We start from the raw sequence: 16,551 nt of genomic DNA on the forward strand, positions 1-16,551 counted from the left end.
TTATGGAAAACATTGTCAAAATGTTATTTCTATAGAAAATTTTGTCAAAATTTTATTTCTATAGAAAATTTTGTCAAAATTTTATTTCTATAGAAAATTTTGTCAAAATTTTATTTCTATAGAAAATTTTGGCAAAATTTTATTTTTATAGAAAATTTTGTCAAAATTTTATTTCTATAGAAAATTTTTACCAAATTTTACTTCTATAGAAAATGTCAAAATTTTAATTTGTCAAAATTTGATTTCTATAGAAACTTTAAACTTAATTATGTACGTATTTAATCGGCCTTTTTTAGTTTAATATATACTACGTATGGACTACCTTGTAATTTAGAAGACGGTGTTAGGAAGTTTTAAGATAACTTGCCATCGGCAAGTGTTACCGCAACCCAAGTAATTCGATTGTGGATGACAGTCTTCAGTAGAAGTTTCTACGCAATCCATGCTGGAGGGTACCTAAGCTTCGTCCTGGCCGAACTTACGGCCGTATATACTTGTTAAATTGTTTGAATTGTTATAAATGTACTGTAAACTACTCCACCATTTTCTTATGACTTGGCTCTTTGTTGTTCTTGGTAAAGTAGAAAATTAAATATCGGAGAATGACGCCGTTGGCATGGAGGTGTAATTTAAAGATATCCCAAAAAGACATTTCAGACGGGTTAATTGCATCGAGTTGTGACTCCCATCACTTTTTTCTTAATATTGAACTTAAAATGTAATTTCTCACCTGAAGACTTTTACTAACATATTTGCATCCTTACTCTTTTCACTCGTCCCTTTCAACTAACTCAACAGAAGATTCCCAAAGCACAGCGGTCTAGTTTCTTGATCTGTTGGTGGTATTACTAGCAAAACAAATATGGGTGAATATTTGCGGCAAAGAGCTAGTTTTTGATTGTGGCAAACGACTAGAATTTCTTCCGAGGTTCTGTTGTGATTTTCGATGGTTTTACTGGTTGCCCTCAGACATGATTTCCTTTAATACAGAAACTAAACTCTAAGCCACAACATGAAGAGAAAATAAAAAAAATAATAAATTCTGAATCGATAAAAGCTGGAAAGAGGATGGTATAGAAATGAAGGGGACAGTATTATGTCATTGGTATAAAAAATATTTCCTTTACTCGGATACCATACCTGTTGAAGTCCTTAGCATTAGGTATGAATGACATTTTGATCTCATTTTAATAGGGCAGCACTCAGTGATAAGAGAGAAGTTCACCATGGTGGTATCACAATGGACTGAATTGTCTAAGTGAGCCTGATACATCGGGCTACCACCTAACCTAACCTAACCTAACCCGAATCGATCTAGCCATGTCCGTCTGTCTGTGAACACATTTTTGTAATCAATGTCTAGGTCGCAATTTTCGCCCAATCGACTTAAAAATACATACTTGTATTTTGGGTCAGAATAGAACCCTATTGATTTTGGAAGAAATCCGTTCAGATTTAGATATAGCTCCCATATATATCTTTCGCCCGATATGCACTAATATGGCCCGAGAAGCCAGAATTTTGCACTAATTTGATTTAAATTTTGCACAGGAAGTAGAATTAATATTGTTACTATGTATGCCAAATTTGGTTGAAATCCGTTCAGATTTAGATATAGCTCCCATATAACAGGTTGACTGATAAGTCCCCGGTCTAACAAAGAAAAACATATTTTTTTTGTCAAAATTCATTTTTATACCCTCCATCATAGGATGGGGGTATATTAACTTTGTCATTCCGTTTGTAACACATCGAAATATTGCTCTAAGACCCCATAAAGTATATATATTCTGGGTCGTGGTGAAATTCTGAGTCGATCTAAGCATGTCCGTCCGTCCGTCCGTCCGTCTGTTGAAATCACGCTAACTTCCGAACGAAACAAGCTATCGACTTGAAACTTGGCACAAGTAGTTGTTATCGATGTAGGTCGGATGGTATTGAAAATGGGCCATATCGGTCCACTTTTACGTATAGCCCCCATATAAAGGGACCCTCAGATTTGGCTTGTGGAGCCTCTAACAGAAGGATATTTCATCCGATCCGGCTGAAATTTTGTATATGATGTTGGTATATGGTCTCTAACAACCATGCAAAAATTGGTCCACATCGGACCATAATTATATATAGCTCCTATATAAACCGATCACCAGATTTGGCTTGCGAAGCCTAAAAGAGAAGCAAATTTCATACGATCGAGCTGAAATTTGGTACATGGTGTTGGTATATGGTCTCTAACAACCATGCAAAAATTGGTTCACATCAGTCCATAATTATATATAGCCCCCATATAAACCGATCCCCAGATTTGGCTTGTGGAGCCTCTAACAGAAGCATATTTCATCCGATCCGGTTGAAATTTGGTACATGGTGTTGGTATATGGTCTCTAACAACCATGCAAAAATTGGTCCATATCGGTCCATAATTAGATATAGCCCCCATATAAACCGATCCCCAGATTTGGCTTGTGGAGCCTCTTAGAGAAGCATATTTAATCCGATCCGGCTGAAATTTGGTACATGGTGTTAGTATATGGTATATAACAATCATGCAAAAATTGGTCCACATCGGTCCATAATTATATATAGCCCCCATATAAACCGATCTCCAGATTTGGCTTGTGAACCCTCAAAGAGAAGCAAATTGCATCCGATCCGGCTGAAATTTGGTATATGTTCTCTAATGACCATGCAAAAATTGGTCCACATCGGTCCATAATTATATATACACCGAAAGAATTTTCTTCGTAAAAATAACGAAAAATTTCGTTAAAAGTACGAAATTTGTCATTGTTTTACAACCAAAGAAACTTTTCATTAAAAGTACGAAATATTTCGTACTTTTTACGAAGAAAAGTTCTTCCAAAATTTTCGTAGTTTGTAAGAAAAAAATTCGTACTTTTTATGAAGAATCTTCGTACTTTTTATGAAAAATCTTCGTACTTTTTATGAAACAATTTCGTTCTTTTTATGAAAATGTTTCGTACTTTTTATGAAAAATGTTCGTAGTTTTTATGAAAAATGTTCGTACTTTTTATGAAAAAATTTCGTACTTTTTTCTGAAAAATGTTCGAACTTTTAGAAAAAAAAAATTTATAGTCGAAAATGCATTTGGTTGTAGTTGCAAGTGTGAAAAATGACATCACTACTTTACATCTTAAGTTTTTGAATAATTTTTAGTTTTATTGCTTCAATTTTATTCATAGCGTGCTATCACCCAAATGAGAAGTAGCATAGACTTGCATAAAAAAATAGAATAAAGGAATACACTCAAGCACATTATAAAAGACAATTTAATGCCGCGAACGGAAATTTTACAAATTCAATGAAACTTCTTCGTTATATCAAAGAAAATGTTTCGTACTTTTTATGAAGAAATTTTAACGCAGAATGTTTCGTAAAATATTCGTAAAAACTTCTTCACAAAATTCATGAAATGTGAATAAAGTTTCGTTAAAAGTACGAACTTTTTACGAAGAAAAGTTAATGTAGAATGTTTCGTAGAAGTTTCGTATATTCGTAAAATGTTCTTCGTAAAATTTACGAAAATGAATGAAAATTTCGTTATTTTAATGAAGAATTCAGGAAGAATAGTTAATGAAGAATTCTTCGTAAAATTAACGAAGAGAATTCTTTCGGTGTAGCGCACATATAAATCGATACCCAGATTTGCGTTGCGGAGCCTCTAAGAGAAGCAAATTTCATCCGATCCGGCTGAAATTTTGTACATGGTATTGGTATATGGTCTCTAGCAACCGTGCAAAAATTGGTCCTTATCGGTCCATAATTATATATAGCCCCCATATAAAACGTTCTCCAGATTTGAGCTCCGGAGCCTCTTGGAGGAGCAAAATTCATCCGATCCGGTTCAAATTAGGAACGTGGTGTTAGTATATGGTCGCTAACAACCATACCAAAATTGATCCAATCACACAAAACTTGGTCCATATCGGTTCATAATCATGGTTGCCACTAGAGCAAAAAATAATCTACCAAAATTTTATTTCTATAGAAAATTTTGTCAAAATTTTATTTCTAGAGAAAATTTTGTTAAAATTTTATTCGGTTCATAATAAAATTTTCATCATTGTCAAAATTTTATTTCTATAGAAAATTTTGTTCAAATTTTATTCGGTTCATAATCATGGTTGCCACTCGAGCCAAAAATAATCTACCAAGATTTTATTTCTACAGAAAATTTTGTCAAAAGTTTATTTCTATAGAAAATTTTGTTAAAATTTTATTTCTGTAGACATTTTTGTCAAAATTTTCTTTCTATAGAAAGTTTTGTGAAAATTTTTACTTCTATAGAAAATTTTGTTAAAATTTTATTTCTGTAGAAAATTTTGTCAAATTTTATGTCTACTTTGTCAAACTGAATTATATACGTATTGGATCGATCTTTTTTGATTTAATATATACCACGTATGGACTTACATACAATTTAGAAGATGGTGTTAGGAGGTTTTAAGATACCTTGCCATCGGCAAGCGTTACCGCAACTTAAGTAATTCTATTGTGGGTAACAGTGTTTAGAAGAAGTTTCTACGCAATCCATGATGGAGGGTACATAAGCTTCGGCCTGGCCGAACTTACGGCCGTATATACTTGTTTCTTCTTCATATGGGGCCGTTTTGCCTCGATTTCGACCTTCAAACGCTCCAATAACGCCATGTAATAGTCGCTATTGATGGTTTTTTCCTTCTCAAGATAATCGATAAAAATTATTCCATGCGCATCCCAAAAAACATAGGCAAACACCGCTCAAAATCATCAACACGTTGTTGTTTTTGGTCAAAAGTGAGCTCGCGCGGCGCCCATTTTGCACAGAGCTTCCGCATATCCAAATATTGATGAATGATATGGCCAACACGTTCCTTTGATATCTTTAAGGCCTCTGCTATCTCGATCAACTTCAGTTTACGGTCATTCAAAATCATTTTGTGGATTTTTTTGATGTTTTCGTCGGTAACCGCCTCTTTCGGGCGTCCACTGCGTTCACCGTCCTCCGTGCTCATTTCACCACGCTTGAATTTTGCATACCAATAAATTATTATTGATTTCCCTGGGGGCAGAGTCCGGAAACTCATTATCAAGCCAAGTTTTTGCTTCCACCGTATTTTTTCCCTTCAGAAAACAGTATTTTATCAAAACACGAAATTCCTTTTTTTCAATTTTTTTCACAATAACAAAAGTTGCTTCACAAAAGACGCTCTATCTCACAAACTAATTGACTTACAGACGTCAAATTTTGAAACGAATCATTTGAAGGTTGGTACTATATAAAAATAGTATGCATTTAATACTAGCGACGCCATCTATGTGTCAGACCGGGGACTTATCAGCCAACCTGTTATATCTTTCGCCTGAAATGGACTTATATGGCCCCAAAAGCCAGAGTTTTAGCCCAATTTGGTTGAAATTTTGCACTAGGAGTACAATTAGTAGTGTAGTAAAGTGTGATAAATTTTATTGAAATATGGTCCCAAAAGCCAGAGTTTTACCCCAATTCGTTTGAAATTTTGCACAAGGAATACAATTATGTAGTGTAGTCTTATGTGCCAAATTTTATTGAAATCGGTTCAGATTTAGATATAGTTCCCATATATATCTTTCGCCCGATTTTCCGTCATATGACCACAGAGATCAAAGTTGTAGTCCAATTTACGTGAAATTTTACACAGGGAGTAGAATGTCAAATTTGGTTGAAATCGGTTCAGATTTCGATATAGCTTCCATTTATATGTTTTTCCAATTTGGACAAAAATGGCCAAAACACCTACATCTTCCTTATAAAATCGGCACTGTCAAATCAAAAACCTATAAAAATTACTCCAATTTGCCTGTACTTTAATACATATCTATCGACCGATAAATCATATATACACTTTTGCGAAGTTGGCTCAAAATTGGGTCAAATTTAAATGTTTCCCATATTTTACTAACATTGTGTTCCACCCCAGGGCATTAACCGACTTAAATGTAAAGTCTATAAATTTTATAGAATTCAGACAAACTTTTTCCAGATCTGGTCAGATTTAAATATATTTATATGGGAACATAAACTTTTATATATAGCACCCAACACATTGGATATGGTATCTAAAAAGTGGTCCAGGGTATTATATAGTCGGCTCCGTCCGACTTTAGACTTTCCTTACTTGTCTTTTTATTACATATATACACACAACAATTTTTTTTCTGGTTCAATCACGAAATTAATTGATCCAATTAATTTTTTAATTGAAATGACTTCAATCACAGAAATGATAGTATCAATTGAAAAATTAATTGAAGGTCAATTAAAAAATTAATTGATCCAATTAAAAAATTAATTGATACTATTAGTTTTCGTGATTGATTTTAGTTTCAATTAAAAAATTTGTTGAATCAATTAAATTTTTAATTGAATATTTTTTAAAACTCAATTAAAATTTTAATTGGAAAAATTTTCGTGAAATTTTTTTCTGTGATAGCAATCTCTCAAGAGTTTAAACCGTGTTCCATTGCCTTAGCCACCCAAAACCCTCGCTTTGTTAGCCGTAATCTAGGGAAGTGCGATCTCTCTAGACGTGGTGGTATATATTCCATTCAACCCGTATCCTCTCGTCTTATACCGCGCAAAACCCTTTGATTTAACAATAATCTAGGGGAGTGAGTTTTATGTATTTCGGATACAATCCTTGTTTTTATGCTTTCCAATGCTCAAAACCTTCGTTTTTACTATAATCTAGGGGAGTGCGATCTCTCTACACTGAAAAAAATATTGACCTAATATGGAAGATTATGCAACTTAAATTTTAGGACTCGAAATTTACGCAATGTTAAGGACAAAATTCTTTAAAATAATGACATTTTAATTAAATGAAAGTTTATAATCCTTGCTTCAAAAAATTTTTTAATTAAATTTAAGACACAAATCTTGAAATTTTGCGTCTCTCTGCTGAAATTTTAGATCTTTGAAGTAAGGCAAATTTTTCTTAAAATAAAGAAAAATATTTTTAATTTAAAGAAATCGTCTTTAACTCAACTGACATATTGAATTTTTAAATTTAAGATAAAATCGCTTCAAATATAGGCTAACACTTATTTGAAGGATTTGCATCTTTGGTTTCAAGTTTTTTTAGCATTAAGAAAATTGTTTTTACTTTGAAGTAACATATCTGGCATAATTTGGATTTTGAAATTGCAACTTGTTTGTACATAAATACCTTTATTAATATATGGCAAAAAGAGGATCAAAAATTCGATGAATGAGATCTCTATCCAATTTTAATTTTATTGATCCTAGATTTAAAGTCAGGGAGGTCCGTCAAAAATGTCTTTATTTTAAAGAAGCCGCATCTTTGGCTCGGAATCAATATCAAAATACTTAAGGGAAGGCCAAAATATTTAGATCCAAGTAAACTTTTTTTTTTGAGTGTAGATGCTAAATCTGTTTCTCCACCAGGGATGGAAAATGCAGTACTATAGTACTTTTTTCAATACTTTTTCACCCCGGTCAGTACCGTAGTACCCCCTCGAATGATTTAGTACCTTTTGTGTAGACATTTTTGAGTCGAATCAGATTTATGGTACAATAGCTTTGACAAAATATTTAAATATTTTGAGAAAGTCTTTATCAACCTTATTTGCTAATAGTCTTTTACAAATATAGCAAAACAAACATGTGCATGTGGGAAGAAAATCTCGATTTTGTAAAAGACATAGTCAAAAACCGGATTTTATTGAACTTCAAGAATGTTTTAGTCGAAAAAAAGAATGTGATTCTATATTATCGATTTTTTATTTCGGTAGAAAATGTTGTCAAAGTTTTATTTCTATATAGAATTTTTGCAAAATTTTATTTTTATAGAAAATTTTGTCAAAAATTTATTTCAATTGAAAATTTTGTACAAATTTTATTTCTATAGGAAATTTTTGCAAAATTTTATTACTTTAGAAAAAATTTTGCAACATTTTTTTCTACAGATTTTTTTTGCAAAATTTTATTTCTATAGAAAATTTTTGCAAAATTTTATTTACATAGAAAATTTTGTCAAAATTTTATTTTCTTTAAAATTTAGTCTCCTGACAATAATTTTCCAGTGAAATTTTTGTTGAAATTTAGTAAAAAGTACCTTTCCGCTCAAAAAATACCTTTTTTGTACTTTCTTAAAAATTGTATTTTCCATCCCTGTTCTCCACTACTCGAGTCCTTTCGTCTTAGACCGCCAAAACTCGGGTTGTGTCTGTCGTCTAGAAAAGTGTGTTCTCTCTTCATTGTGAGAACCAGCATGTCTCACCCTCACACCAACACACAAAATTTAGGCGACCGTGGGTACCTACCTTTCATACGCTTCACTTTATATAGCATTTTCACTTCAAATAAAACCTTTTACATTTCAAATGAAACCTTTTTCAAACAAAATGAATCCTTTTTCAAATCAAATGAAACTTTTTCAAAGCAAATGGAACCTTTTACATTTCAACTGAAACCTTTTTCAAATCAAATGAATCCTTTCCAAATAAAATGAAACTTTTTATACCCTCCACCATAGGATGGGGGTATATTAACTTTGTCATTCCGTTTGTAACACATCGAAATATTGCTCTAAGACCCCATAAAGTATATATATTCTGGGTCGTGGTGAAATTCTGAGTCGATCTGAGCATGTCCGTCCGTCCGTCCGTCCGTCCGTCTGTTGAAATCACGCTAACTTCCGAACGAAACAAGCTATCGACTTGAAACTTGGCACAAGTAGTTGTTATTGATGTAGGTCGGATGGTATTGCAAATGGGCCATATCGGTCCACTTTTACGTATAGCCCCCATATAAACGGACCCCCAAATTTGGCTAGCGAGGCCTCTAAGAGGAGCACATTCCATCCGATCCGGCTGAAATTTGGTACATGGTGTTAGTATATGGTCTCTAACAACCATGCAAAAATTAGTCCACATCGGTCCTTAATTATATATAGCCCCCATATAAACCGATCCCCCAATTTGCCTTGCGAGGCCTCTAAGAGAAGCAAAATTCATCCGATCCGGCTGAAATTTGGTACATAGTTATAGTCTATGGTCTCTAATAACCATGCAAAAATTGGTCCACATCGGTCCATAATTATATGTAGCCCCCATATAAACAGATCCCCCGATTTGGCTTGCGAGGCCTCTAAGAGAAGCAAATTTCATCCGATCCTACTGGAATTTGGTACATGGTGTTAGTATATGGCCTCAAACTCCCATGCACAAATTGGTCGAAATCGGTCCGTAATTATATATAACCACCATATAAACCCATCCCCAGATTTGACCTCCGGAGCCCCTTGGAAGAGCAAAATTCATCCGATTCGGTTGAAATTTGGTACGTGATGTTAGGATATGGTATCCAACAACCATGCAGGAATTGGTTCATATCAGTCCATAATTATATATAGCACCCATATAAACCGATCCCCAGATTTGACCTCCGGTGCCTTTTGGAGAAGCAAAATTTATCCGATCTGGTTGAAATTTTGTACGTGGTGGTTGTATATGATATTTAACAACCATGCCAAAAGTGGTCCATATCAGTCCATAATCACATATAGCCCCCATATAAACCGATCCCGAGATTTGGTTTTGGAGCCTCTTGGAGGAGCAAATTTCATCCGAGTCAGTTGAAATTTGTGTATATTGTGCTAGTATATGGCCGTTAACAACCATACCTAACTAGGTCCATATCGGTCTATAGTTATATATAGCCCTCAGATCCATATCAATAATTGTATATAGCCCCCATATAAGCGACCCCCATATTTCAATTCTGGCTCCCTACGTACCGTGCAAAAGTCCATATCGATTCGTAATTATTTGTAGACTTACCTACACATACTTTTTTTGTCTAATGTATACCACGTATGGACTAACTCACAATTTAGAAAACTATTTAAGAAACCACAACCCAAGTAGTTCGATTGTGGATGACAGTCTTTCGTAGAAGTTTCTACGCAATCCATTGTGGAGGGTACATAAGATTCGGCCTGGCCGAACTTACGGCCGTTTATACTTGTTTCATTTCAAATAAAACTTTTTTCAAATCAAATGAATCTTTTGAATTTTGAATGAAATTTTGATCCAGATTTATATTCGAATTCATATTTAGATCATTGATGGTTGAGATATAAGTACTGTGTACATGAAGGAAACAAATGACATGGCTAAACCATTTATACTTTAAGACTGAAAAAAGAAGATCAGCGAAAAAACGTAGCCAAAAACGCATTGATAATGTTCTTTGATATGTCCGTATTTTAGAGTTCATTAAAAAAAACAAACACGGAAAATCATAAAAATATTAACGTTTTCTAATTGTATGGTTACGTAAAGGAGTTTTAGATACCGCTGACAAATATTTGATCTCAAATTCCACTTCAGCCGAAAAATGGATCAGTACACTTTTTAGGAAATTTTCCTAATTTTTTGTTTTCTATACCCTCCACCATAGGATGGGGGTATATTAAGTTTGTCATTCCGTTAACACATCGAAATATTGCTCTAAGACCCCCTAAAGTATATATATTCTGGGTCGTGGTGAAATTCTGAGTCGATATAAGCATGTCCGTCCGTCCGTCTGTTGAAATCACGCTAACTTCCGAACGAAACAAGCTATCGACTTGAAACTTGGCACAAGTAGTTGTTATTGATGTAGTTCGGATGGTATTGCAAATAAGCCATATCAGTCCACTTTTGCGTATAGCCCCATATAAACGGACCCTCAAATTTAGCTTGCAGATCCTCAAAGAGAAGCAAATTTCATTCGATCCCGTACATGATATTTGGTACATGGTGTTAGTATATGGTCTCTAAAAACCATGCAAAAATTGGTCCACATCGGTCCTTAATTATATATAGGCCCCATATAAACCGATCCCCAGATTTGGCTTGCGGAGCCTCTGAGAGAAGCAAATTTCATCCGATCCGGTTGAAATTTGGTACATGGTGTTAGTATAGGGTTTCTAACAACTATACAAAAATTGGTCCACATCAGTCAATAATTATATATAGCCCACATATAAACCGATCCCCCGATTTGGCTTGCGGAGCCTCTTAGAGAAGCAAATTTCATCCGATCCGGTTGAAAGTTGGTGCATGGTGTAAGTATATGGTCTCTAACAACTATGCAGAAATTGGTCCATATCGGTCCATAATTATATATAGCCCCAATATAAACCGATCACCAGATTAGACCTCCGGAGCATTCTTGAAGGAGGAAAATTCATCCGATCCGGTTCAAATTTGGAACGTGGTGTTAGTATATGGCCTCTAACAACCATACCAAAATTGGTCCATATCGGTCTATAGTTATATATAGCCGATCTACAATCACACAAAAATTGGTCCATATTGGTTCATAATCATGGTTGCCACACCAGCCAAAAATAATCTACTAAAATTTTATTTCTATAGAAAATTTAGGTAAATTTTTTTTCCATAGAAAATTTTGTTAAAATTTTATTTCCATGGAAAATTTTGTTAAAATTTCATTTCTAAAAAAAATTTGTCAAAATTTAATTTCTATAGAAAATTTTGTCAAAATTTTAATTCTAAAGAAAATTTTGTTAAAAATTTTTTCCATAGAAAATTTTGTCAAAACTTTATTTCTATAGAAAATTTTGTCAAAATGTTATTTCTATAGAAAATTTTGTTAAAATTTCATTTCTATAGAAAATTTTGTCAAAATTTTATTTGTTTAGAAAATTTTGTCCAAATTTTATTTGTTTAGAAAATTTTGTCAAAATTTTATTTCTATCGAAAATTTTGTCAAAATTTCATTTCTATAGAAAATTTTGTAAAAATGTTATTACTATAGAAAATTTTGTTAAAATTTCATTTCTATAGAAAATTTTGTCAAAATTTTATTTCTATAGAAAATTTTGTCAAAATTTTATTTCTATAGAAAATTTTTTCAAAATTTTATTTCTATAGAAAATTTTGTTAAAATTTTATTTCTATAGAAAATTTTGTCAAAACTTTATTTCTATAGAAAATTTTGTCAAAACTTTATTTCTATAGAAAATTTTGTCAAAATGTTATTTCTATAGAAAATTTTGTTTAAAATTCATTTCTATAGAAAATTTTGTCAAAATTTTATTTGTATAGAAAATTTTGTTAAAATTTCATTTCTATAGAAAATTTTGTCAAAATTTTATTTGTATAGAAAATTTTGTCAACATTTTAGTTCTATCGAAAATTTTGTCAAAATTTTATTTCTATAGAAAATTTTGTTAAAATTTCATTTCTATAGAAAATTTTTTCAAAGCTTTATTTCTATAGAAAATTTTGTCAAAATTTTATTTCTGTAGAAAATTTTGTGAAAATGTTATTTCTATAGAAAATTTTGTAAAATTTTATTTCTATAGAAATTTTTTTCAAAATTTTATTTCTATAATAAATTTTTTGAAAATTTTATTTCTATAGAAAATTTTGTTAAAATTTTATTTCTATAGAAAATATTGTCAAAATTTTACGTCTATAGAAAATTTTGTCAAGCTGAATTATACACTTATTTAATCGATCTTTTTTTATTTAATATATACCACGTATGGACTTACATACAATTTAGAAGACGGTGTTAGGAGGTTTAAGATACCTTGGCATCGGCAAGCGTTACCGCAACTTAAGTAATTCGATTGTGGATGGCAGTGTTTAGAAGAAGTTTCTACGCAATCCATTGTGGAGGGTGCATAGGCTTCGGCCTGGCCAAACTTACGGCCGTGTATACTTGTTGTCCTTACTGTGTTTTATATCCGGTAAAATTCAGAAAATGTTAATTCATTGCGAAAAATAGTAAAACAAAGAATTTTTTATCTCTAGAAAAGCATTTTTGGATGTATATTACTGGGAATGACTTGGGTATAAAAATTTCAAAAACTAAAGTTCGGATTTGGATATAGTTTCCGTACACAAAAAAAAATATTTTGACTTATAATGTCACCAAACTCTGACTTCAAAGAACTTTGTTTTATTTTTTAAATTTTGTATGAAAAATTACAATAGTTACTATCCAAGTAACTTGTGGATTTCCGATTGGATGAAATTTCCTATGAGAATATTAGACATCGTTTAGTAATAGTGACTTTAATTTAATTAAAAATCCTTATAAATTTTTGAATAAAATTTACCATACCTCTTTATTCAATTAAAAACGAGCTTATATTTAAGAGGGCGTGTAATCCTAAATTAAGACTTTGATAATCAATAACTTTAGCATCAGTCATCAAATAATAAAGTAACACATAATTCTTCAACGAAATAATACTTCAAAAAGGTGTATTTTTGCTTTTAGCGATATAGCAATGCCTTCGAAAATATAAATAAATAAATTCATTCATTAAAAAGAATTCCTTTGATTTTAGAGATTCATTTGATTTGAAAAAAGTTTCATTTGAAATGAAAAAAGTTTCATTGGATTTGAAAAAGGTTTCACTAGGTTTGGAAAAGGTTTCATTTGATTTGGAAAATGTTTTATTTGATTTGAAAAATGATTCATTTGATTGAAAAAAGTTTTCATTTGATTTGAAAAAGGTTTCATTTGAAGTGAAAATGCTGTATATATATATATATATATATATATATATATATATATATATATATATATATATATATATATATATATATAAAAATTAAGCTATTTTCGGGTCTAAAGGTATCTTTTGCCTATTATCCTTAAGTTGTCAGCAAATATATCTTTTATTTTATCTCCTACCTCGTATCCTGTTAATTCATTTGATGTAGCGTGGAATAACAAACAGCAGGATTTTGTGTCATCGTTTTGTGATAATCACAACCTTTTCGGTCTAGCTGCAGTACGAGCACCTACCAGAACTATTCAACCATCTGTTCTGCTTGTGTTGATTGTTGAGCGTGCAACCCCGCGGCAAGAGTATTTTATTTAAGTGTTTATGCAGATGTTTGTGTGTGTATGTCTGTGTGTGCTAGTATATGTAGTGATGATGCTGGTTTGCATGGTAAATATGAAGAAGAAATTGTTTGGGCCTTGCTAAATCAGGCCTGTTATAGAGTTAATCCATCCTCAAAAAAAAAAATTATTTGTGTATACTGTTAAAACATTACACTAGTTATTATAAGTAAATACAATATGTTTGGAAGCACTTCGACTCAAACACTATAATATATCTGACAACATCTCATTTCAATAACATGAAATTAAAAGTGCAATAAAAGTTAATTTACTATTTGAACACCTCATACATTAAAAATATAAAATTTCACTTGTTATACCCACCACCATAGGATGGGGGGTATATTAACTTTGTCATTCCGTTTGTAACACATCGAAATATTGCTCTAAGACCCCATAAAGTATATATATTCTGGGTCGTGGTGAAATTCTGAGTCGATCTGAGCATGTCCGTCCGTCCGTCCGTCTGTTGAAATCACGCTAACTTCCGAACGAAACAAGCTATCGACTTGAAACTTGGCACAAGTAGTTGTTATTGATGTAGGTCGGATGGTATTGCAAATGGGCCATATCGCTCCACTTTTACGTATAGCCCCCATATAAACGGACCCCAAAATTTGGCTTGCGAGGCCTCTAAGAGAAGCAAATTTCATCCGATCCGGCTGAAATTTGGTACATCGTGTTAGTATATGGTCTCTAACAACCATGCAAAAATTGGTCCACATCGGTCCATAATTATATATAGCCCCCATATAAACCGATCCCCCGATTTGGCTTGCGAGGCCCCTAAGAGAAGCAAATTTCATCCGATCCGGCTGAAATTTGGTTCATGGTGTTAGTATATGGTCTCTAACAACCATGCAAAAATTGGTCCACATCGGTCCATAATTATATATAGCCCCCATATAAACCGATCCCCCGATTTGGCTTGCGAGGCCCCTAAGAGAAGCAAATTTCATCCGATCAGGCTGAAATTTGGTACATGGTGTCAGTATGTGGTCTCTAACAACCATGCAAAATTGGTCCACATCGGTTCATAATTATATATAGCCCCCATATAAACCGATCCCCCGATTTGGTTTGCGAGACCTCTAAGAGAAGCAAATTTCATCCGATCCGGCTGAAATTTGGTACATGGTGTTAGTATATGGTCTCGAACAACCATGCAAAAATTGGTCCACATCGCTCCATAATAATATATAGCCCCCATATAAACCGATCCCCCGATTTGGCTTGCGAGGCCTCTAAGAGAAGCAAATTTTATCCGATATGGCTGAAATTTGGTACGTGATGTTAGTATATGGTCTCTAACAACCATGCAAAAATTGGTCCACATCGGCTCATAATTATATATAGCCCCCATATAAACCGATCACCAGATTTGATCTCCGGAACCTCTTGGAAGACCAAAATTCATCTGATTCAGTTGAAATTTGGTACGTGGTGTTAATATATGGCCTCAAACTCCCATGCAAAAATTGGTCGATATCGGTCCATAATTATATATAGGCCCCATATAAACCGATCCCCAGATTTGACCTCCAGAGCCCCTTGGAAGAGCAAAATACTTCCCATTCGGTTGAAATTTGGTACGTGATGTTAGTATATGGTATCCAACAACCATGCAGGAATAAGAAGTTTTAAGATACCACAACCCAAGTAATTCGATTGTGGATGACAGTCTTTCGTAGAAGTTTCTACGCAATCCATGGTGGTGGGTACATAAGATTCGGCCTGGCCGAACTTGCGGCCGTATATACTTGTTTTCTGTTATTGTTTTTAAACAGCTGACAGTCATTGTTGAACATTTTTTGTGATAGCCTGAATAAACGAGTATTACAAAATTTCCGAGCTCGGTGTGCTTCGGAGATTTAATGCGCCAAAAGCCTGTCATTAGATGGATGCACTGAAGATCGTTATAGAAAAAAATTTTCGACATAAAGAAAAACCTTTGTCAGCACAATTTCTCATAATTTACCCCGCTGGTAAACACCGGCATATACAATGAATTTCAAACTAACTCAAATATACGCAAACATATCTGCACACCCACAACACATCTACACATACAACAAGTATATACAGCACTAAATTCGGCCGGGCCAAATCTTAAATACCCACCACCATGAACCAAATATTAGGGTTTCCTTTGAAATTTCAGGAGGACTTGAGGACTTGAGGACACTTCCCGAAGATAAATTTAAAGATTTCACCTATGAGGACTATATCAAATTTTGGATTTATAAGAACCATTTTTGTTTGAGTTTTAGAGGAATCATTAACATATATTGTAAGTGTGCAAGAAAATTATAAAATAACGTCTTGATTTGAAATCTTAAATCTGTAGAAGTAAAATCTGGAAATTTTACATTGAGTTTCAAGCAATTTTCATGATCAGTGCGCCTTCTATACCCTCAAGAAGTGAAGTCGGTCTATATGGAGGCATTACCAAATGGACCAATAAAAACTTCGAAATCCGATACACGTTTTTGTGAGCCTAAAAGACCAGAATATTTACAATTTCAGGCAAATCAGATAAAAACTACGGTTTCTAGAAACCCAAGGAGTTAAATCGGGAGAACGTTCTTATGGGGGCTATACTGAAATAT

The sequence above is a fragment of the Haematobia irritans genome, chromosome 2 (genome assembly GCF_050003625.1).
Source record: "Haematobia irritans isolate KBUSLIRL chromosome 2, ASM5000362v1, whole genome shotgun sequence".
Classification (NCBI taxonomy): Eukaryota; Metazoa; Arthropoda; class Insecta; order Diptera; family Muscidae; genus Haematobia; species Haematobia irritans.